The 26,307-nt window shown below is 31.9% G+C and overlaps 1 long non-coding RNA gene across 1 annotated transcript; it reads right to left on the bottom strand.

Moving 5' to 3' along the window:
- Positions 1–18,934: 18,934 nt before the first annotated feature.
- Positions 18,935–19,607, bottom strand: LOC141480398 (uncharacterized). The gene is made up of 2 exons (XR_012464321.1): positions 19,473–19,607; positions 18,935–19,356 (listed from the first exon to the last, which is right to left on the bottom strand). It is a non-coding gene; the product is annotated as an uncharacterized lncRNA (long non-coding RNA).
- Positions 19,608–26,307: the final 6,700 nt, after the last annotated feature.

Raw genomic sequence — 26,307 nt, 5'->3', positions numbered from 1 at the left:
ATTTGATTCATAGTCAGCAAACAATAAACGTAGTAACTCAAATAAAAAAGGAACAAAACCACTGTTTTATGTCAAATTTGAAGAATAGATAAAAACTGATGAAAACCTAGCGAACCATTAGTTTAGTTTACATGTATGTAATAATTGTATTTGAAAATATCCAAAACTTTTTAATTTTTTTTTTCAAAAAATATAATTCTTCCTAAGAATAAGGAATTTCAATATCTAAATGGATGAATTAATACATTTGAAACTTGAACAACACAAATGAGAAATTTTTTTTCAGTATTACTAAAAAATTATTAACTAAAAATTGAATTCAGAAGCATTTCAATATTGAATCGTGAAAATCAAATTACTTCGAGTGATGGCTTGGTTATATCATCTTCCGGTGAAGACTGACTTGTATTTTATGGTTCGAAACTACTTATAAATAAATCAATTATTTTTTCGAATCGAGTGATTTTTTGCCTCAGTGCAGGTACTTGGTTCTAATTCTCGTCATTCTCTGACTGTCATTTGATCGAAGGAAAGGATAGTACTGGCGGATGGTGCCTTTTTTCCTTGTAAAGCTTTTGTTGTCATTCAGTCAATATCTGTCGTATCAACTTTGTGGAGTATCTATGGTATTGAATATCCCTTCTGCTTTTTGGTTTTGAAGAGATTGAATGCTCAATACAGTTGAGATCCTAAAAATTCTACGAATTTTTTAACAAGAATGACACGCACTTTTCTATAGGTTTCTACAATTTTCTCGTCCCGTCCTTTGTTGGCCAGTCTTCAGTACTATAGGACTAAACATTAGTTCGGACTTCCATTGATATAAATCGAATTGAAATCCCTGAAAGAATCTGTAAAAAAAATCAAAACAGGTTAGCTGAAAAATAACAATTACCTATATAAAGCAAAAAAACTTAAATTACAATGAAGTAAAATACAAGCAACAACCAAAAAATCAAAAAATATTGAACTATTAACACGAGATTAAAATTAAATAATTGATAACAAGAAATGAAAATTAATAATCAAAAGATGCCAAACCAAGTTACTTCTCGACGTTTCTGTTGTTAGTATCCACATTCGTCTTCGGGTGATAACCACCAGGGTCAATGATGCATGATATTGCCAAGCATTTCCCTACTAGTAGAGAAAACACAGTTATTTTTCAGCGATTCTGCACATTTTGTAGAAAAAATTCAAAATTGAGTCGGAATTCCAATGACATGTTGGTGAGTTTTGTAGCGCATCTCTGTTCACAATGATCCTTTTTTGTGAATTCCTGCAACTCATCAGCAGATTCTACCTCACAGATTCCACCGCCTTATTTGCACAATGCCTAACGACATAATATTTCCAGTAATATAGTGAATAATAGAACCAACCCAGTCCAGTAGTTCCCAATTTTCATATGGAACAATTTAATTTTTGGGAAAGAAAGTTTTTGGCCTTCTACTTCTCATTTTGATACCGAAAATGTGGTAATCTTCCAAAGAAAAGAAAGGAGCAAAAATTAATCTCTCCTGAAAATATACCCCTTCAATTCAACAAAATTCATATGGCTGGGATTTAATCAAATAGCGAATGAATTTTATTTACGTATTGTCATCGATAACATGGGTGGATTCAACCCATTCCGTGACAAAAAGTCGTATTTATGAACGAATTGAGTGTTTGCTACCGTATTTGCTACTGAAGAGCCGATTAGGCAAGTGTCTTACGGCGAAACACTAGAAATCTAACAATGAGGTTGACAGTATTCCATGTAAGTGAAATTTTCTTCTTTCTTTAATTATATTGTGTTGGAATCATATAAATGATATATGATTCGATCACATTACGAATGTTTGGAATACAAACGGAATAGAGAAACGTGTTTTTCGTATAATTCAGTGTTCATATAGAAGTATTTGTTTCGAAAGAATTATTTTCTTTCACGTAATTCAATGTTTATATGAAAGTAGCTGTTTCAGGAGGACTTTCTTTCAGTTTGTGTCTGAAAGTTACTTCTTTGCATGATCTACACATTCATGTATAGAGTTTCAAATTGATTACTTCCTTTCTTTCTTTGGAAGATTCTCTCATCCCTTTTTTTGTATCAGATGGAGTAGTAGAAAGCCAAAAACTTTCTTTCTTCATATCTATTTTTATATGAGATTCATTAATTTCATGGCAACGTTTCTAGAAATCCAAAACACCTTTTTTCCATAAACTACAATCTCCTAAAAATTGTTCCTTGTCAATTTGAATAATACTCTAGATACATAAACAAATAATATAATTTTTCCCTAAAATCAAACCACTTGTTTAGAAAACTTTAATTTCATCCAGTCCATGAATTAAGCTGAAAAAAAAAGAACCCTGTATTCCAGAAAAAAGAAGAAAGATGTATCCAATGATTCCAAAACAGTACTTGTCTTGGATTCATTCTACGACAGAGGTTCTACTTCTACCCTTCATCTAGTGATTGAATAAAATAAAAACCCCGTCTCCACATCACCATTTCAAAACAAGATAATCATTTCCTCATTATATTATCGGTTGTCACGAGTAAATTTTTGAAAAAATTTTCAGTCCAAACATGTACTGACCTCAAAAAAGAAATAATATATTGAAAAATATGATTCCATGTGCTACATCTTATCAGAGAACACATAACATAAACTGAATGTGCGGTATAGCCATTATTACACTTGAACTTCCAACTGAGAGTTCAAGGTTCAGTTGAGAAAATAAAACAACTTTGGACAGAAACACCTCATATGGTCATCCAATTTTCTTTGAGATCGAGGACAAGGCATATCCTATTTATAAAATTGTTAGAGATAAAAACAAAATGATTATATGAGTATTTAATAACTAACTGGAGTACCCGGCTTCGCTCAAGGAGTTTATATGAAATTGTGTGTTGGTTGGAATGAAAGGATAAACTTCAAATTATAAAAGATGGACGGATCTTGCTTTATATCCCTATCCATGGATAGCACAACCAAAACAAAAAGGCTCCGAATCTAGGATGTTCCGGAATATATCCGAACTTTCCAGACTATTCTTGTCTCTCCAATTCAAGTCCATCTTAAAAAAACGCCCTACAGATGAAAACAAAAACCTTCTCCATAGTTAGGGAATGGAGGACTACCACATCATATAACTCGCTCAATCGTTCCACAATGATCTAGTATGTTTAGATGTATTCTTAGGGGTTCCAGACCGTTTTCGAATAATTCATAATGTTCTAGAATGTTCCGGGGTAATCTAGAATGATGTGGAGTTCTCTCGGATTCGGCTGCATGTTCTAGAGGGTTCAAACGAGTAGAGAGGGCTACCACACATCTTTGATCATATCGGGACCCATTTCTGAGTTTCAAGGGTAGGCACAGTATGCATACACTTTTATAATATGTAGCTGAGGTCCTCGACTTCGCTCACTAGAGCACTCCACAATTGATCTGAAGGTGTATTTCCAGTTCTCCAGTGAATAATTTTTTTTTTCGCTGTGGAACGCAGCTTCCTTCTCCTAGTTTATAGATGGGCCATTCTAATTTTTTTTTCTGTCACTTTGACGGGTGAACAAATTGATTTGAATCAGTACTTCCACTCAAATAACAGTTCGGTGGCACGTAGCCCCCTTCTTCTAGTTCATGGATGGGGCATTATTATTTTCGTCACTTTGACGGGCTAACAAGTCAATTTGAAGTGGTATTTCCACTCATTTATTAGTTCTTTATTCATATGTAATTTTCTAGTTGTATCACGCGGCCCCTTTCTCCTAGTTTACGAGTGAGCCATTCAATTTTCCCTTGTCACTTTGACGGGCGAACAAATCAATTTGAAGTGGTGTTTCCATTCATCTATCAGTTCTCCATTCACTTATTTTTTTTTCTTTGTGGCACGCGACCCCCTTCCTTAGTTCCTTGATGGGCCACACCAATCTTTTTTTTTCTGTCACTTTGATAGGCGAATAAATTGATTTGAAGTAGTATTCTCACTCAGCTTTCAGGTTTCTATCCACCTGTATTTTTTTGGTTGTGGCACGGGTCCTCCTTTCTTAGTTCACTGGTGAGACACACATATTCATTTTTCTTTCACAGATGAAAGAAAAAAAAACAATTTGGAGTGTATTTCGACTCATTTGTCAACGCTTCATCAAGCTGGTTTTTGTAACCACTACTATTTAGTTATTCTGACATTCAACGATCCATAACTTGAATCAGTATTTTCTTCTCAGGTAATCCCAAAATACGATCAATTATATTACGTGAAAACCAAATGTAATCTTCACCAAAACATTTGAGATTTTTGCCAACAATGATGCCAATTCTGCTCAATTTTAAATCCTATAGTCTCTACGTTAGAAAGTGTGGCTGAAAAAATGTGATTAGTTCACATAAATGGAAGTAAGAGGTAAGAAAGAAATATAAAACGCAAACACACATACACGGACGCGCCTTCTTTAGTTCCGTTTCAATTTTCAAATGGTATTTTTTTCAAAACCTTTCAATAATTTAAATTCATTACTTCAAATGCGATATTTTTTTATTAAATAGTATTGAATAGTAAATAGTAACGAATATTTTATGAAAATGATACCTCGACTTCGGTAATTATGATAATAATGTTGACTTCGAAAAATATTCCGTTAATAAATTAAATCATACATGAAAACGCTTCAAGAAGCTGATTGTGTAGCAAAAAACGTGTTATGGTTTTGTAAACTGTAAAAATCTTACATTAAATTGTTACTTGAATAGTATTTCCACGTTTGTTTTCGAAACTTGATCAAAACTGCTTTGACTAATTCACGCGTTCTTTGAATAAAAGTTCATAAAAAGTGTGGTGTGAGGTATATCCGTTTTTGAAAGAGTCAAGCGGCTACAATATCAGAACAATTTCCATGGATTATACACAGCAGACGTTAGAAGTCCCCTTTCACATAGATTTTGAACGGGACAGAACATCAAGGTCGGTCATAATTTACATAAAAACTATTTTTTGGTAGCTTGAAAAATTTTGCTGTGCCTCTGAATATTGGATAGACGGTAGATCAGCCTGTTGAGTGATGTGAGAACTCATCAACATCGAGGAACTCGTGTAGTAAACATCGTGTTAGTACAGAAAGTGTAGAAATTATTCTGTGTGGTGGACTGTGAGTTATTTGTTGTCTTTTAATATGCCTCCGAACAGTAAGCTGAAAAATAAGATTGTCAACACTTGCCGAATTTAATCAAGCCAAAATTCTTTTCCCGATTGTACTTCCTGATAAAAATTGGTAGTGGACACTTAACATATCTCCTAATCATTCGCACATCTCAGAGGCATAGCTAGATTTGCCAAGCTGTACTACATTTCAGTTTCAGTTTTCTTCGTATACATTTTTCGAAATTCTTAAATTTTAGTTTATAATTTCTCAACAATACTCTTTCACTCCACTCTATATTATAATTAGAATACCTAATCCCTGCAAAAACTAATTTTCCAAAAGAGTATAAAAGTGTTTTATGGATAATTATATAAATAGTCAGGAAAATATAAAGTGAGGCTTTCTTGAATCTTTGACTTCGAATTTATTAAAAATTCTTTGTTCAGATTTCCTCGTGAGTGAATCTCAGCCGTCTGCAGTTTGTCAGCAGATAGGCTCCTGTGGCATCTAATAGTCCAGAATTATTTCCATCTAGCTTTGAAATGAAACTTCAACAATAGTTTATTCTTCACCCCGTCAAATAAATAATAAAGATTTGGTTATCAATATATCGTTATTTACATTGGAAATTCTGATATCGACAATTCTTCCACCCATAACAGCAGCATATTTTTGTAAATATTATTGTCTGGAGAAAACGATGTTTTTCAGGAGTTGATCGATACCGAAATATTCTAAAAATATATTGGAGTATTCAGATATAGTGTGATGGCTGATTTATTGTGTATTATTTTTTATTGAGATTCTCAAAATACTTTTCAAGCTATCGGTCATAATTGAGGAGAATCATGCACATATTGTCGAGAATTTGTGGATTATTTTATCTAGTGATCATGTCATACGTGTGCGTTTTTCTGGGTATCTGCGCTTTGTCAATTATTCAGTTAAATATTTAACATACAATGACGTAACAGAAAAACTTCAGTTTGAACAAATCCTTTCAATGCAGTCCGTTATGTGATGGAATTGGCCAATACCTAATGAAAATCCATAGCGTATTCATGTAACATTTCATTGTGACATTTTTACTAGAAATTTCAGAAAACTCCAACACGTGTATCGCTATACAAAAGATTCGTTGAGTGTTTTCATACTGAAAACACTCATACTGAAAACGTTTGATGAAATGAAGTATCATTATGAATACGAACCACTTTCATTTTATGTATCGCAGTGAAGTAGATCACTTCGACCATTGTCGCATTGCCTTTTATAAGGTCTGCCGCAATTGCAGACGACACGTTCAGCCCAAAAATCTGCAGATCACGACTGAAAACCCTGAAAATAGTAAAAAATTTGTTTCCCTTCAAAGTTCCTCACTTGTTGAAGAGAAATTGAAATATTTTGTCACTATCAAAATTTTCTTTCGAAAGCCCCATCTTTATGAAATTAAATTGAATATTTGAAGAGGATATAAGTAGATTTGTCAGCATATCCATACCTTCCTGTCCAATAATTCTAACAACCTTGAATCAAGTGTTCTGTTTCAATATTTACCAAATCTTAAGTTTCCTACTGTTCAATATAGTTCTGGACGAAACTTTTCAGGAACTCTTTCTCGAAACATTTTCCAAATGAATAATTTTCCCATGGGCAGCACTCCTGGAGAGTCTTGAAGTTTTAATCGCATTGTAGGAAAATAATAATCTACTTAATATAGAAATAGACGAGAAAGTGTGAAAATTTGAATAAATAAATGGAACTTGAAGAAGTGGAAGAATTCAGAAAAGAAGAAAATATTCAAAGACAGAAAAGTAAAAGTTCCAGAAAAAGTGATCATAAAAGGAAACCCGTCAAGGGATAAGGTTTATGATAGGAAAGAATAAAATGAAGAAATAAGACTTAATTCATAATTGATGAAGAAATAGACAAAGGTTCTAAGAAAAAACAGTTAGTGAAAATTTCCATATTGGAAAGAGGGAAACAGTGAAACAGATTGGAAGGAAATTTTAGAATATATGGAAAATTACAGTGACGAAAAACTCACCTTCTATATCGTCACATAGGTACTCATACAACATACAAGTTGAGCCAACTGTTAGGATCAAAAGTAATTATTCGTAAGCATAATACGATTATTTCCAATCGATTGATTTCTTAGATATATAATTTATCAATGAAACAGTGTCGATATCAATAATGAAAAAACGATATTGTCATCACCATGAAATATCTTGAATTCCAACTGAATTATTTTTTGCTGCTAAATGATCACTGCATTTATATTCTTCTCCTCTTTAAGAATAAGTGAAGATTTGACTATGGAAACCAGGATACTTGTATACCAATCCATAATACAACCGCATTTCGATTATTGTTCTTCCATACTTCACTTCCTAAATAAGGATCATTCTTGGAGTTCATGAAGTTACTGGTATTATATTTATGTTGGAGTCGTTGCAGTGGTTTTCAGTATCACAGAGATTTTTTTATATGATAATGATTTTTCCTCATAAAATTCTCAATAAAATGTCATCATCCCACTTTGGATCCTTAATTATTATTACATCAACACACATAACCATAATATAATCTTGATATTTTACATGTGAAAAGAACTAACCAGCTATTTTGGCCATCATTAGTGTTAGAAGTTTCATTAAGTACAATGAATTACCGTATAAAATTAGATCAAGCAGTTCATTGTCACTATTTGAAAAATTGGTATATATACAGGGCTATTAAAATTCGTTTTTGTACATGGGGATCTCGTTAATGATAAGATATAGAGTGTCGGTTAAATTGTGGCAAAGTTGCGTATTTTAGAGACCTATTCAATGATGCCAAAAAATCGAATGTAGCTCTTTTGGTTCTGGAGATTTACAGAAAACACAAAAAAATCCCAAATTATTTTTTTGCCTATATCTTCTTTATTCGCAGACATATTGAAAATGTCCACAGTTTGCTGCACTTGATGTAGGCTATCAGAATATGTCCATGAATTTTTTATACAGGGTGTCATCTAACTTGGGCCACCCCCATCTTTGAATTTTTGAATACGGACCTGTATTTTTTGTTTTATTTTTTGTATCGTCGACATTCACTTCATACTGAGAAATTGAATTAAATTTTATATTTTGGGATGTTTGGATAATATTTGATTAGAATTGAATGAATTATTCCCTTTTGAATTACGGACCTGGAAATTGGTTGACTGAGTTGAATAAAAACACAATAGCAACTTTCACGTCTCCTTATGTACCGTAGAGTTTTTCGAGAGTTTTTTTTGCACTTTTTGGTACCTATTCATATTTTTTTATTGCTCTGAGCGTTTTCTAAAATGAACTTCGAATAGGAAAATCTTTTATGATTATCTGAAACAAATCTATATCAAAAATATAATATACAGTGTCACCATTAAAGTGCACACCATATGGGAAACTTTTTTTTCTAAAAGTTTCAATGAAGTTTAACTTCGGCACTTGTTTGTGCTTTAAATTTAACTTAAAATGATGCGGCCAACTGCGACCCACTGACGTTCGGTGTTTGTCAAATTCAACTTTATTTTTGAAAAAAATTGAAAAAATGAATTTCTCGATCGAATTTAACAAAAAGTTACTTGAAAAAGTTGTGTCTACGGTAATTTTATGTCCATATGCCAAATTTTATGCATATAGGATAAAGTTAGTTTTGCTTATTTTTGACAGATATCCCCTTTATTTTAAAAAACAAGTTCGGTTAATTGTCATCAATTCATGTATACATAACAAACTCAAACAAACCTTTGATTTCGAAAAAGCATAGGCAACTAAAAAAAATGCAAATAATTTCGATAGAACTATTATTATTATGAATTTTAAACAACAATAATATTATAGAAAATACATATGGGTACAAAAAATTAGTTATTAATCTTAATGAGGTTGTCAAACACTTATAGCCTACATTTCAGTATGTCGTCCTCCACGTTCAATACAAATTATGGTCCTCCTACTGACATCTGTAACTGCATTTTTAATAAATCGGGGATTTATATTTGCACAGCACTCGCGAATGGTATTTTCCAGATGTTGTATGTCAGTAAATGGTCTACTTTGGTACACTTTTTGTTTCAGGTAACCCCACAAGAAAAAGTCTAGAGGCGTCAAGTCGGGTGATCTAGTTGACCAATAATGTTCCCAGTTACGTCCAATAACTTTGCCTCTGAACATTTGTTGGAGGGACTGTTTTACAGCAACCGTGTGATGTATTGGTGCGCCATCAAGCTGATACCATAGGTCGTATTTATTATTTAAAGGTATATTATCTAAAACTTCACTAACCTCATTATTTAAAAGGTTGAGATAACCGACGGATGATAAATTTTACCTAAAAAAAAATGGCCCAATTATTTGGTCGTTAAGTATCCCACACCATCGGCCATTTTGAGAACTTACCGTTCCATTTGAGAACGTTGCCTCATCTGTCCATAAAATTTTATACGGAAACTTTACATTTTCTTTTCTCTCTCTCCTTGAAACCAGAATGAAAACCCCTAACGGACATCAAAATCTCGTTCTTTTGATGTGTTGATAAATTTTGACTTGTGAGGCCAAAATGTATTCTTTAATAAAAATGTTCCAACACTTTCTCTCTTGTAATCGGTATTTTTTATAATATCGGTTATGCTCGTTTGCCCGTGTTCAATAACTTTTAAACAAATGTTAAGTTGGGCCTCCTCATCATATTTACTTGGAGTGTGCTTTTTCTCAAATTGATTTGCTACGGATCCTGTTTCTCTGAATTTCGACATTATCCTTGACACAGTAGTATGTTGAACATTTTTTCCTGGATGCCGTTCATTAAAACTGTTGGCTACTTGCCGGTATGGTGTATTCTCACCACATATTAAAACTATTTCTATTCTTTCCTGAAGAGACAACAATATTGCAACAATAACTGTTAAAAATTTGACAACTAAATCAACAACTTGACACTACCATAGCATGCATTTTGTTTGTCAAGACCTACTTAAAAATTTTATTCAACGTGATTAAGCATCCTTACCGCCCTAGTTAGTGTTTATAAATAATCTGTAAATACTGAATACTGAAATTTTATTGTAATTTCAACTCTAGTAATTTTATTAATACTTATTGCAGTTTGTGAGTTTTGTCTGCTTTTTCAAAATTGAAGGTACTGACGTTTGTTTAAGAAAATAGCCAAGTGATTGAAACTTTGCACCAGTCATGTTAAAATTTTTATAGCACATTTTTAATTTCTCTCTAAAAATGTCCGTATGAGTAAAAATTTATCATAAAATTTAAACTCCATGATGAGTTTGTTATGTATACATGAATTGATGACAATTAACCGAACTTGTTTTTTAAAATAAAGGGGATATCTGTCAAAAATAAGCAAAACGTTAACTTTATCCTAGTTGCATAAAATTTGGCATATGGACATAAAATTGCCGTAGACACAACTTTTTCAAGTAACTTTTTGTTGAATTCGATTTAGAAATGCACTTTTTCAATTAAAAAAAAAAAAAGTTGAATTTGACAAACACTGAGCGTCAGTGGGTCGCAGTTGGCCGCATCTTTTCAAGTTAAATTTAAAACACAAGTGCCGAAGTTAAACTTCATTGAAACTTTTAGGAAAAAAAGTTTCCCATATGGTGAGCACTTTAATGGTGACACTGTATGTGTTTTAGTAAGCAGAAAGAGAAATGATAGCAATAGTAACATCCGAAACGAACACTATAATTGTAATGAAAATTGATATGAAATAATTCATATACACAAAAAAATGATTGGCGCAATAAATGTTAGAATTGGAGTCCTTCCATCTCGAAACATTTTTGAACTCTGTTTTTTAAATTATTTATGGCCCTTAACAAACTTATTTGCTGCATTATTGCGAAATCATTCAAAATCCTCAATTTCGAGTCTTCCACATTTTCTTTCTCTTTGCTAGCGTAAATCCTATTTTTCAATGTCCCCCATAGAAAATAGTCCAAAATAGTAAGATCTGTTGATCTTGCAGACCATTATATTGGCCCAGTATTTGTCTCAAAATGGAAGGACTCCAATTCGAACATTTATTGGGCTATAAATTTTTTTGTGTATATAAATTACTCCATTTCAATTTTCATTACAATTATAGTGTTGGTTTTGGATGTTATTATTGCTATCATTTCTTTTTCTGCCTATCAAAACACATATAATATATTTTTGTTGTAGATATGTTTCAGATAATCATAAAAGGTATTCTTATTCAAAGTTCATTAAAGAAAACGCTCAGAGTAATGGAAATATGAAAAATATGAATATATTTGAAAAATATATCACGACATGTTTCGCTAACACAGTAGCTTTATCAACAGTGATTTGAATGTCATTCAAATCAGAAAATATTATAAATCTTGAAAAAGACCCATTTACTTAGATTTGTTTTGTATTGTTGATATTTTTGTTTGTTCACCATTTTTATTCTAATATAACCTTGTCCATTATGATAATGTGTCATTGTTTGTTTTACTTGTATCTTTAAATTCAATAAGGCTACATGGAGGAGTAGTAGTGAATATTTGATTGGAATTAGCTTAAGTCTTTAGTATTTTTTTATATTTCTTTATATCTCAATATTCGTTTCTGTTCTAGTTGAGTGTCATTATGGTTTGTTTATTAGGGTTCCTATGTCTAAAATAAATTAATCTTGTTCTTGTAGAAATGAAATCAAATAAGTTGTTCGATGGCATCATTCAAGTAAAAAATCAGATTAAAAGCAGATGAGTCATTTTTGGGTATTAGCTATAGCAAAATGTTGTCTTGTCTCATTTGTTCATCATGTCTATCTTTAATAGTCTGTTATATCTTCATATTTTATATTTGTATTATTATGAGAGGATTAAATTATGTCAATTCTATATATAGAAGTATTTTTGTATAGTTCATATACTTGAATATACTTTTTATTACTTATAATTTTACATTTTTTTATTGAGTATTATCGTTTGCATTTTAGGGTTAACCTATTTCAAATATAGTTCTTCTTCTTCTTCAGATATTAAGTGGAAAGCCTAATGAATTCACGATGTGGATTCAATTCAATTATAAATTATACATACATTCAACCGATTTCTCAAAATATATATTTTTTCAATTAGGTACATCTTGATTAGGATAAAGTTATATTTTTTTATTGTAATATTTTCATTATTGAAATCTGGCAAACCAATATGTCTAAATGTGTTATTTTAATGATATTTCTGATTGACTAAACGTATTAATTCGTGGGGGTCCATGATATGAATACTGATAACCCTATATCTTATATCAGATGATCCAGTATCTAGTGGCACGATATTCTATTGAAACTGGAAATTTGTTTGACTGAGATAATATTGTGCAATAAAAATTCAACTGAAATGATATGAATATCTCCCAACCAGTTTCGCGAAACATGAAAAATACATAATGATTTTTCATTGATTATTATTTAAAAAACAGAAATGATCCTATTAGAAATATCACTTTTACTTAACTGACTTTCCAATAATATGGAGACAAAATAATTTTTGGTGAAAATCTATGGTAAACGTATTTAACATCGAGAAAAAAAGGTTTTGGTTTTCTACTTCTCCTTATTCGTACAGTTTACAAGGCCCCAACCTGTCTTATAAAATAGTATCTTCAAACATGTCTCATACAGAACTCAATTGCACTGAATGCTTCTTTGATGTATCAAAATTGGATTTGAAATTATTCAAAGTAATCACCTAATCACTTACTAAAAATGAAAATGTAGTTAATACTACTTAGGTTCTCGAACGATCTATAAATCCTTCCAACTAATTACCAACGTTATTGTTAGGAAACAAACACAATAGAGGAAAATTGTTCAGTTGTATTTGGTAATGAAGAAGTTGTCTGAATTTTGAACTTACTGGTTGCCAAACACTCTGAAAAATTAGTCTTCTCTCTTAAACATCATAGTCATGTTCGAATTTAGGAAATTGTTGAATTGGTCTTCTCATTTTAAAAACTATTCATAATATTAATAATAATAGTTCATTCATTATAATTGATATATGCCTACATTTATTGGAAGTACAACTTTTTTGAAAATATATGGCAATAAATAAACGTAGACAACCAACAAGGTAATGAATCAGCGTGTGGAGTAAATTTGAGTTCAATAAATCACATATTTTCTTTCTCAACTGAAGTGATGTGAATATGAAATTAGTTTGGTATAATATGCGCTCCATAAAAAAATATATGGTAAAGATAATAGGTAGTAGTGTCTGTGTACACAAACAGAACATAACCAACATTGAGCAATACATACAATTGTATTAAAACTTTTATTTTGAATAGTTACTAGTCATGCTGGAAAAGTATAACAATATAGTCAATCTAAACAATAACATGGAGAATAGAATGTTCTGTATTTTATTGCATTGTTTTTTTTTCGAAACTATAACGTTTTTACAAAATCTTTCGTTATAACAGTGCTCTCTTTCTGATAATGTGGATTTCTCTTTATACTGCTTGAGGAAACTGATACATAATCATCAGTTTGACGTCTTTATATAAAATATCAGAAGAGTATTAACACTTCAATAATAAAATACTTTTGTTTATAATTTGTAGATGGTTCATCAATGCTATTGAAGCTGTTCCTCAGGTGTAAATCCTAACAGAAGATGGCTTTAAACCAGTGCATAGTATAAAATTTTCAAATATTTGCCATGAATAATATTTGAAATACTTTTTGATTTATTCACCATAAATCGTAACTTTTTCATGACATAATTTACGTGATGATACTATCTTGAGTGAGAATCTACATATTCCTGAATATTTTTTTAACCACCGACTGTACCATCACACGGTCTATTGAGTTCACGACATGTTGGTAGATTTGCAGAATATGATGTAAATAGTAAAAAATCTCATAATAATTGATTGTTAGTGCTGAAGAAACTTAATATATTGTGAAAATTGGTCTCGGTGGTATTAAGCGCAAAACTCATAACTTATCTTACTGAGTTTTGTTCAAAAAGATCATTCACATAAAGGTAAAAAGATCGGCCCTAGGACTGTACCCTGTGGCACAGCATATTTGGTTAGATGGTAGTGACTTACATCGATGTGAAAACAGCGCCCTCTGGTATTTGATCACGAAATCTTTGCTTTAAGCTTTCGTTTCACTCATTTAAAAATATATCATCAAAGTATGAGCTGGTATTCAGAAAATTCTCCAAAATTGAATATAATATTGGTTTATGGAATGTGCAACTCCTCTCAGAAACTCCATAAGAGTTTTGAATTAGGAAAGATACGTTCATGAGGTCAGCCCAATTTTCTTCAACAATAACTAAAACTGCCGGAGTCTCGGAAGTGAGAATTCAAGTTTTTCTTGAACGTTCTTGAACCTTACTGGAAATATTAGAAGTTGGGGATATCAAAGCATTTCAGGTACTTGGAGGGGCTCAAAAAAATTGCAAAAGTTATGAACAGTTTAGTAAAAAAGGGGGGTTTGGTTTTTTGCAAATATCTCGGAAAATATGAAAGATATCCGATCCTTAAATAAGAGGAGATTTACTTAAAAAAAAAAGTCCAACCTGCTGGAACTCTATCACCAATATTTATAATTTTAATTTAGAGGCGAAAATAGCGCTAAAAGCGGGCGATGCGCGTCTCGCACGAGCTTACCGATACTGACGTTTGAACAATAAAAATTATTTTAACCCATTGAATATCATTATTGAAACAAAACTCATATACCTTCTAGACACTTGAATAAACGAAAATCCATAGAAAAATGTTTTTCCCGTGATTGTATCATTAGATATAATTTAGTTATGATGCACTGTTTGGAACTTTTGGTGTAGTAATGAATATAACTGGAATTTTTTTCCCAACACCAAATCGTTATTTTCAACACCTCGACACATGTTTCGATCACCAAGTGATCATCTTCAAAGAGGAAGATTAAAACTAGAAACTAATGCGAGCTAACCCTATTTATGCTATAAAGGTAACCCATACTGGTAAACCATCCAGGCGTACCAACCATACAGGAATACCAACCTAAATTAATTTTACAATTTTGCCTCATCTATTATTTTACAATATATGTTTATATAAAACAATTTTCAGCTATATAAAAATTTATTTAACAATATTGCCTATCTAAATTTATTTTTGCAATGTGTCCTTATGTAGTAATCAGTAAACATAACAACATTTTTTCATTTTATTTTAACAAGATATATAGTATGCTCTTTGGAATAGGTCCGTCATTGTTATTCATAATATTATTGTGTTTACTTATTTCTACACTCTCATAGGCATCTAGTTGCTGTTGTTGTTAACTTGTCTAACTAATCGTAATGAACTGCAGTCTATGGATTGTTGCAAAATATGATGGGCGACTGTTGATTTTTTAGGTCTTCCATATTTTAAGTGTGATATGTGTTCCTTATATCTTACTTTGATAGATCTTCTTGCCTGTCCATAATATTTTGCATCGCAGTCCTTACATTCAATTTCATAAATTCCAGACTTTTCCGAATTCTCGACTTTGTCTTTTAGACTTCCCAAAAGGCTCTGTAGTGTATGACTTGTTTTAAAAACCACCTTCATACCTAGTTCCTTGACAATCTTTCCAAAGTTCCTCGTATATTGGTGGTGTGGAACTGAGATGTATTTATCTTGGTTTTTGTCCTTTCTGAAAGTCGAGATTTCGTTCATTCTTAACCTAAACTTCTTTTTCCTTATTATGTCATCTACAATACCCCTCGAGAAACCGTTAGTGGTTGCTATTTCCTGTATTGTACGTCTTTCTTTTGTGAACCTAGCATGTGTTAGAGGGAAAGTCAAAAGACGATGCACTAAAAAATTCAACCCAGCACGTTTGTGCTGTCCACAGTGATGTGAACTGTCAGGAATATACCGGTACGTGCTTGTTTCTTTTCTAAATATATCGTATTCTAACCCTCCATATTGGCTCCTCATTACCAAAACGTCAAGGAATGTTAGTTTTTATAGTTAATTAACTAATTTTTACAAGTTTTGAATTTACATAAAAACCTTGATAATTTTCAAACTAAAAATTTCAAATTTTGTTCACTCGTTGGACCTTTTCTTGAAAGCCTTCAGAAAAGATTACTGTCTGAAAAATTAAAAAATTTTGATTTTCCACTTTGTTATTAATAATCAAAGACATCAAAAAGTGAAAAATTCAATTAAAGCAATAGAAAAATATTTTTTTATTATTCAAATTTATACGTATTCTTGCCATTTGAAGTTCTTCATCATTTTTAGCTCTATTTGTTCAAAAAATTGTTATAAACAAATGTATTGTTTATAAGATATTTGAAATTTTTTTGGAAGGATTTTTATCAGTGATGAATATTATGATTTTGAAAAATAAAATCGTTTCTTAAAAAAATATTATTGCTTAAAAACGCATTTGTTGAATAACAATATTTTTGCTACTGAATATGATTATCAAGGAGAGATTTTTTCAACATAATTTGTTTCTCTTCGGTATTCTAAAAAAAAAAATTCAATTTATATTTTCTTCATCATTTAATAAACAATTTGTTTTCAAGATATTAATTTTCACGATAAATCTTTCTGGATACCACCAAAAAACAAAAACAACCATGTGTCACTTTTTGTGTATTTTTTTTTATATTTTTTACAATTCTTTCAATATTTTTCTTTTTCTACACAAAAATTGACACATGGTTGTTTTATTTTTTTGTAGTATTTAAAAAAATCATATCGTGGAAATGAATTTGTTCAAAACAGATTGTTTATTAGATAAATGAAGAAAATATGAATTGAAAAAGATTCTTTTTCAGAATATCGAAGAGAAATAGAAATTATGATTGAAAAAATCAACAAATGCTTTTTCAAGCATAAATTTTTTTTGTTTTTAAAAATCATATTCATCACTGATAAAAATCTTTTTCAAAAAACTTGTAAACAATACGTTTGTTTATAAATTTTTCTCGAACAAATAGAGCTAAAAATTATGAAAAATCATTTTAATTTAACTTTAAATAATAAGAATACGAATTTGAATTGAAGGGGCCAGGAAAGATAATTTTTGGCTTTCTACTACTCCATATTAACACAAAAAAAGGACTCTCTTTCAGTTTGTGTCTGAAAGTTACTTCTTTGCATGATCTACACATCATTGTTGTTAAACTCAAATGGTTTCATATCGTACATAAATCAACCTACAAGAGTTACAGAAAACACAAAATCTATAATTTGATCATATATTTGTCAGAATGAAAAACAGTATAAAAAACGAAACCGAAATCGAACCCGTGATATTTCGAACTGACATGACAGACCACTTCACACCTTTCATATATATTCCATTGAACAATAACAAATCTGAAAATACAGAAAATGATGTCAGAATTACCAAGGTAAATTGTGAAAAATTAAAAAGTTTTCTTATAAATGAAACATGGGATGATGTTCTCATATCAAATGAATCCCAAACAGCGTATCAACTGTTCATCGATAAGTTAAATTATTACATAACAAATTCAAGTAAAGTAAGAATCATAAATAATAAAAAGTATAAAAAAATAAAACCGTGGATTACCTTAGGTCTCATCACATCTATTAAACGCAGGGATCTTATGAAAAAAAAAACTAATTAAAAACCACACTGTCGAAAACGAGAGAAACTACAAAGAATTTCGAAATAAACTCAATGCTTTAATTAAAAAAACAAAAAATGAATTTTATCAGCACAAAATAGAGGAAGCTGGAAAAGACAATAAAAAAATATGGAATGTCATAAATGATATAACTGGTCGCAATAAGAAAAAGAACAATATACAAATAGAAGACATACCATTGAAAAATAAAACTGGGAATATGATAACAAGCAACAAAGAAAAAGCCAACATATTTAATAATTTTTACACCAATCTCGGTATCAATATGTCAGAAAAAATTCCCAAAATGAATTCAGCCAGACACTCCTTAGCAAGAAATGATTCAACCATATACTTAGAACCTGCAACAAAAAATGAAATCATTATTCAGATATCTAAACTGAAAAATAATTGTTCTTCAGGTCCAGACAAACTCTCAGTTAAAACCATAAAATACATTCATGAATGTATCCTATCCCCACTAGTACACATAATTAATCTATGCTTATCAAGTGGAAAAATTCCACAGAAATGGAAAGAGTCTCTCATCACTCCAATTTTCAAATCAGGTGACCGTCGTGAACCAAGTAATTATAGACCAATATCTGTTATAAACAACTTAGCAAAAATATTTGAACAGGTGGTAAAAAAAAGACTGTTGGATTTTTTTCACAAACATAATGTCATCACTGATAGGCAATATGGTTTTGTACAGAACTCAAACACTGAGAATGCTGTAGTGGATTTCCTGGAGGAGACAGTCGGGGCTTTGGACAAATCGATGAAATGCGTTGCAGTATTCCTCGACCTTGCCAAGGCCTTCGACACAGTTTCTCACGAAATTTTACTCAATAAGCTGCACCATTACGGTATACGTGGTCTGTCGGCTGACCTTATGACTGATTACCTAACAAGTAGAGTAAAACAGGTAAAAGTTGGACAAGAAATAAGTAACGTTTCAAAATTAAAAATCGGTGTACCACAGGGGACAGTATTAGGACCGATACTGTTCCTTGTGTACATGAATGATATTACAAGAATTAATGGATTTAAAGGACACTATTTTTGTTATGCAGATGATACAGCTCTGATCTTCACAGGAGAAACTTGGGAGGAAGTAAAAGAAACTACTGAGACTGACTTGCAAAAAATACACGACTGGCTAAACTTAAACAAACTCACCCTGAATATTGAAAAAACAAAATTTCTCACATTTACGCCAACAGTCACTACCCAACCAAAAAATATTCTGATACAATTACACATCACAAACTGTCATAAGATCGATTGCACATGTTCCATAGTAAAAAAAGTGGAAAAAATCAAATATTTAGGAGTAGTCTTAGATCAATGCACGCGCTGGTCAGATCACATCACAAATGTTAATAACCGTTTAAGAGTCTTGATGCACAGTTTTTATATCCTGAGAGACGTACTTACCAGAAGAAATCTCCTTTTACTTTACAATTCCCTAGCTGAATCTGTAATGACCTACTGTATTACAGCATGGGGTGGGGCCTTCAATACTACACTTGATTCTCTGCAAAAAACACAAAATATTCTTCTAAGAATTATTCTGAAAAAAATAAACGCTATTCCACTGACATGCTATACCAAGAATCACAGGTCTTGAATATAAAACTGTTATTTACTCACCAGTGTTTAAAAAGAATGTACATCAGACACGAAACATCTAACCAGAGAAAAACTGGAATAACCAGATCCACTAGTAATTTGAATCTCAGTACACAACTTTTCAGAAAATCTTTAACGCAAAGATCTTTCTTTTTCTTTGGCCCTAAATTCTTCAACTGCATTCCGATTGAATTGAAATATATTCGAAAACTAGAACAATTCAAAAAAGAAACAAAGAAACATATTCTACAATTTTCAAACAAATTTTATAATATAATGAATAATAATTTAATATGAACCTTACCTTTAAAAACTATCTGTCCTCCTCTGTAACTGACCCTGCTTGAAACGGTTTGGAATCCTCACCATTTGCAACTTATATTATATAATTATTTGTTATTTTTTAAAAAAAGAAAAAAAAATCATTGAATCTATCTTGTTAATTTTTCTACTAAATTTTTTCTCTACTCACTGCTTATTTATTATCATAAAATGTACACTTTTTTAGATCTAGTACATGGCAGAACAGATAAACATATCTAGGCCAAGTTACTGGATCTGAGACTTTTGAAAAACACGATATATTACATGTAAATATATAAACTGTACTTCAATATATAAATATATCAATATCAATATATATATAGAGGAGTTACTTATTTTCAAATTGATTACTTCCTTCCTTCCTTTGGAAGATTATCTCATCCTAGTAGCAAGATGGGGTAGTAGAAAGCCAAAAACTTTCTTTCCCAAAAAAGAATACGAATATTTTTGAATATTGAAAAATAATTTTTTCATTGCTTTAATTGAATTTTTCACTTTTTAACATCTTTGATTATTTCACTAGTTCGGACTTCCATTGTCTATTATATAAAATGATTTGAAATCCCTGAAACAAGTAAAAAAGAATAATTAAAAAGAATAGTTGAAAATAACAATTATATTAAGCAACAATAAACCTGAAATGAAATGATAGTGAAATAACCTACAAGTAAAAATATAATAATTGAATAAATAAAAATTAAAGGAATGCAAAAAGAAAATAATAAAAAATAAAAAAGTGTAGAGATTCCAAGTCACGTTAGTTCACGACGTTTCGATTGTTGGTATCTACAATCGTCTTCTGGTGATGACTGGACTGATTCCTCCGAGAGATGACTATTTTATAGGTCGTTGAAATACTTTCACTTTCTCTACTTTTCATTTTCCGCTTCACTGATTCCGTGAGAGATGACCGATTTGGCGGGAGTTGGTCATTTTTCGTTTGATGATGGGTTTCCATATGTTTCGTATATCTACGCTGGCCTGGCTGAATACGTTGTTGGACAACATGTATGCGGCTTCCTTAAATTTTCTCCTGAACCAATGTTCCTCTCTGTGCAAGATCTCAGCTTGGGACCACTCGATGTTGTGTTGATGGGTCCAAACATGGTCTGCTATTCCTGATTTGCTGGTTTCTCCTCGCTGTGTGTGCTTCTTGTGCTCGGCAATGCGAACATTCAATGGCCTCTTAGTTTCACCAATATAGGATTTTCCGCACTCACAGGGTATCCGGTAAATGCAATTCTTGGAATCGCAGTCCGCGTTTGGGGGCCTGGTTTTCGTGAGGCTGCTACGGATAGTGTTACCGGATCTGAAACAAGTTCTAATGTTGTACTTGGAACCAATTCTTCTTATCCTCTCCGATAATCCTCTGATGTAGGGAAGTGCAAGCACTGGTTGTGACGGCTTCTCTTCCTTGCGAGGCTCCTGCTGTCTTTTAGCCAAAGTTTTTTCTACCATCGCTTTGGACTATCCATTCCGCTGAAGATCATTTTTGATGATGTCAAGTTCCTTCTCGAGACCTTCCTTTGTATTACAGAGCCCAAAAGCACGGTCTAATAGAGTCTTGATGATTCCTCTTTTTGTCGATTGATGGTGGTTGGATTCGTGGTTCAGATACTGCACTTCCCTACATCAGAGGATTATCGGAGAGGATAAGAAGAATTGGTTCCAAGTACAACATTAGAACTTGTTTCAGATCCGGTAACACTATCCGTAGCAGCCTCACGAAAACCAGGCCCCCAAACGCGGACTGCGATTCCAAGAATTGCATTTACCGGATACCCTGTGAGTGCGGAAAATCCTATATTGGTGAAACTAAGAGGCCATTGAATGTTCGCATTGCCGAGCACAAGAAGCACACACAGCGAGGAGAAACCAGCAAATCAGGAATAGCAGACCATGTTTGGACCCATCAACACAACATCGAGTGGTCCCAAGCTGAGATTTTGCACAGAGAGGAACATTGGTTCAGGAGAAAATTTAAGGAAGCCGCATACATGTTGTCCAACAACGTATTCAGCCAGGCCAGCGTAGATATACGAAACATATGGAAACCCATCATCAAACGAAAAATGACCAACTCCCGCCAAATCGGTCATCTCTCACGGAATCAGTGAAGCGGAAAATGGAAAGTAGAGAAAGTGAAAGTATTTCAACGACCTATAAAATAGTCATCTCTCGGAGGAATCAGTCCAGTCATCACCAGAAGACGATTGTAGATACCAACAATCGAAACGTCGTGAACTAACGTGACTTGGAATCTCTACACTTTTTTATTTTTTATTATTTTCTTTTTGCATTCCTTTAATTTTTATTTATTCAATTATTATATTTTTACTTATAGGTTATTTCACTATCATTTCATTTCAGGTTTATTGTTGCTTAATATAATTGTTATTTTCAACTATTCTTTTTAATTATTCTTTTTTACTTGTTTCAGGGATTTCTAATCATTTTATATAATAGACAATGGAAGTCCGAACTAGTGAAATTCATCACGAAACATTGTCAATCACCTTCAAACAATCTTTGATTATTCACATACTGTGAAAAAAATTTGAAGTTTTTAGTTAAAAAATTATCAGGGTTTTTATGTAAATTTAAAACTTGTAAAAATATGCTGATTAATTAAAGTATATCTAATAAAATAATCACGGAAGAAATTTTTTCCTTGGATTTTTGTTCATTCAACTGTCTAGAAGATATGTGAATTTTTCTCAATAATGATATTTAATGGGTTAAACTAACTTTTATTGCTCAAAGGTCAGAATCGGTCAGCACGTGCGGGACGCTGCATCGCCCGCTTTTAGCGCTATTTTTACCTCTAAATCAAAATTATAAATTTAGGTGATAGAGTTCCGGGAAATGGGACTTTTTTTTAGGAAATTTCCTCCCCTTCATGAATCTTCTTTCAAATTTTGGATATCTGTAATATTTTTTTGCGAAAAAACAAACCCCCCTTTATTTACTAGACTGTTTAGAACTTTTGCAATTTTTTCGAGCCGGTTTGAAATTTTTTGAAAAAATTGCTAGAGGTTATTCCGAATCGAATGAGCCCTGGATAGTGATTTTAGGTGCTCTTGGACAGAAGTTCCAGAAAAAGAATCTTGTGACCAGAGTAAGAATTGCTTCCAGTCGCGCGATTATCAGGGCCGTAATGAAAAAATTTATTTATGTTCATCAAATTTGCGAAACTTTGGGAAATATCGTAAAAACTTTGATTTCACGATTTTATATGAAGATTGCTGATTGCTGTCAGACGACAATGTATTAAAAATCAATTATGGTTCAAAATAGGTTACTAAGCATAAATAGATCTTAATTTTTCTGCAAATAAAGAAGATTCATCGAAGTTTTTCTCCCTAAACAAAACAGCTTGAGTCAATTTTTGGTATCATTCATCAGCGACCAAATAGACCACAATTTAACATATTCTCTATTTCTTACCGTTTACGATATCTTTATGCATAGACTCGAACTTTAATAGTCCCGTTTATTACATTTGATTTGAATTTTAAGGATAGTGCACCTATTCCTACTTAATAATTTGTTTATTTTTCAACGATGCTCAATTGACCACATTCACGTAAAAATGATTGTATATGTTCCTCTCAGTTTCAGAGGTATCATGATTGTCAACTCTGATATTTGACATACAAAATTAAATTATGAATGCACTGACCCGTTACTTAATGAAAATCAATGACACTACCTATGATAATAATTTCATATTAATTCTCACAATGAATTTTATTTGAAACGCGTTTCGCTATATGGTAGTTTCATCAGTTAGACTGAACACCACCAGTCCAACTGATAATATTACCGTGTAGGTAGCGATACGTGTCTTTGATAAAATTTATCGTGAAAATTGTATCATCATGAACAATATAATATAAAAGAATGTGAACTACCGTGATCATTGGAAGATTATCAGAAGAGTGGTTCACAAGTTTACCTCATTCCAGCCCGTTAGATTTTTCATAGGGTTATAGAACTCATGAAAATCAGCCTGTATTTCCAGATGATTTATTGTCAAAGAATTCAGAAATCCAAAAACTCTTGAAAACAAACTGTTAGCCCCTGGTAAGGCTTCTGGTAGGTGTAGCCCCCTTCGGAGTAGACATTTTGATTTTCATTTATAAAGTTTCTTTTTTCGATATCTACTGATTTTAATTTGGAAAAGTAGGAAATGAGAATTTCATAGATATGAATCAATAATTTTTGATCAGGAAAGGTTTTTACCCAATCAGTGAATATTTTGCCATTTGATAAAATTTTCTTCCAGAATCTATTTCCAAGTTGAATTCAGTCTGTATAGTCAATAGGTATTGAATGTTTATAGAATTACCCTTAGAAACTATTGTGAATTATGCGTAACGTACATACTGTCCAAATATTCATCACTTCTACATCACTTCTTTCGTTCCTAACAGATTTTTATAAAATATAACTTGTTGTATAGCCTGCGTATACTTTTTCATGCATTCTTTTTAGATAACAAAAAACAATTCCGAGACTGTTGATATATTTTTAACCTTCCCTGATTTTTGCGATGTCCTAAATTTGTGACAAGTATAAAATAAAGATTACGAAGAAATCAAGTTCTCATTACCAGTCGAAAGGTCATATTAATTTTACGGTTCAATGTTGGGAATTACTGTTTGTTCTTTCAGCTTTCGATGAACTTCCATCACCATATTATACGGGCCATTCAGTCAGAAATCGACAATTTCTCAATAAAATATAGTTTTTGTACTTCATTTCACAGTTGAAAATTCAACTTTTTATATGAACAAATTTCAATTTCAGTTTGTCCAGCCGTTTGGGTGAAAATAAAAAAAACCTTCATTTCATTTGTTTTTTTTTTCGAAAAAAAGGAAGTTGTCTAAGAATATGTACAGAAAAAGCATAATTTTTTGGATGATTAGAACTTCCATTGATGAAATATATAGTCAATAAATAGCAAAATGTATGAAAAACAGTTTTTTGAATCGTACTATATGATATGAAGCCAATTATCTGATAAAATAAAAAAAAAATTTGGAAAAGAAATTTTTGGGTTACTACTACCCCATCTTGATATAAAGAATGTGTGAATCGTTCAAAGAAAGGAAGGAAGCACTCAATTTAAAAAGAAGAAACTCTATACATAGATTTGTAAATCATGCAAAGAAGTAACTTTCAGACACAAACTAGGAGAAAATAAGTCCTCTTGAAACAGCTACTTTCATATAAACCTTGAATCACATGAAAGAAGAATTCTTTCGAAACAAATACTTTTATATGAACACTGAATTATACAAAAAACTCAGTTTGTATTCTACATTTGTTTTGGAATAAAATTAGATATCATTCAAAGGATTCCTACACAATATACTAAATGAAAGGTAAACATGTCACTTACATGAAACACTGTCATCCTCACTGGTGGACATCGATGTTTCGCCGTAAGAAACCTTCAGTACCAATCTGGATAACATTATGATGTTATAATCCAGATGTTGTAGTGTGAATTTCGTGTGATCTTACAGCGAGGACGATTTGAAATCCCTGCTGTCGGTGAGGTGTCACCCGTGGAGGTAAGAATCCTACTACATGTCGTCTCATCCTGAGGGTTGTGAAGAATCAAAGTTTGTGACTTCATAGGAGATGTATCGACTAATTGACCCCAACTGTCCTTTCTGTAAAATGGGATCAAGAGCAAGTGCTCCTCTGTTGTCTACCTCTTGATTCTGATGAAACACATAGGACGCTAGATGGTGCGTGCAGTCAAGACAGGGCCGAGCCGTGCCGGGGTGCAAGGGGTGCGTGGCACCCGGGCTGCGCTCGCTTGGGTCGGCAAAATTTACCCAAAAATATAAGTACCAAAAAAGTAAAATCAAAACGCCACGCAAGCAAAGTGCAAAAAAATAACATAACTGGCCAAATAGTTGCTATTAAGAAGATAGCGCCTTTCCCTGTGATGTATAATATACATTAGTATGATAAAAACAATAGAACCAAAATTGTGCGTAGCTGGCGCTGACCGATGCTATTACATGCAAAGGCAGCAGCATACAGAGAATTCCCCGATATTTTCGGGAATTTCCCGAAACTATCGGGGAATTAATATTTCGGGCCGAAATCTATATGTCTATACGTGTTTAGTTTTACCGAAAGATATTTGCGAATTTAATGACAAGTTGCCTAGTAGTGTGATTTTTTTTAAATTTATTTCTGTTATACATTGTGTTATTACTGTTATCACTGTATTTTGAATAGTAAGTTTATTCCAAATATCTTTTTATGACCTACATATAATATAAAGTTGAAGTAGTATTTTGCCCTTTTTACTGATTAAATTTTTTTAGCATAAAAAAATTTCCGGTCTTTATTTTTATTCAAATTATAAACTGTTATTTACTGATTTAGATGGTACTAATGGTAGAAAGAGACTTTTTGGTTCACAATGTCGAAAAAGAAGGATAGAAAAAGAGGAAGACCACAAGCGATTAGCTGGCTCACTAAAAAAGTTTTCTGTATCCACGAC

Source organism: Leptinotarsa decemlineata, unplaced genomic scaffold (assembly GCF_025532065.1).
Source record: "Leptinotarsa decemlineata unplaced genomic scaffold, Ldec_3_MD MMD2_P_RNA_scaffold_11, whole genome shotgun sequence".
Lineage (NCBI taxonomy): Eukaryota > Metazoa > Arthropoda > Insecta > Coleoptera > Chrysomelidae > Leptinotarsa > Leptinotarsa decemlineata.
Note: the sequence above shows the minus strand (reverse complement) of the source record. Positions and strands in the feature narration are given on the sequence as shown.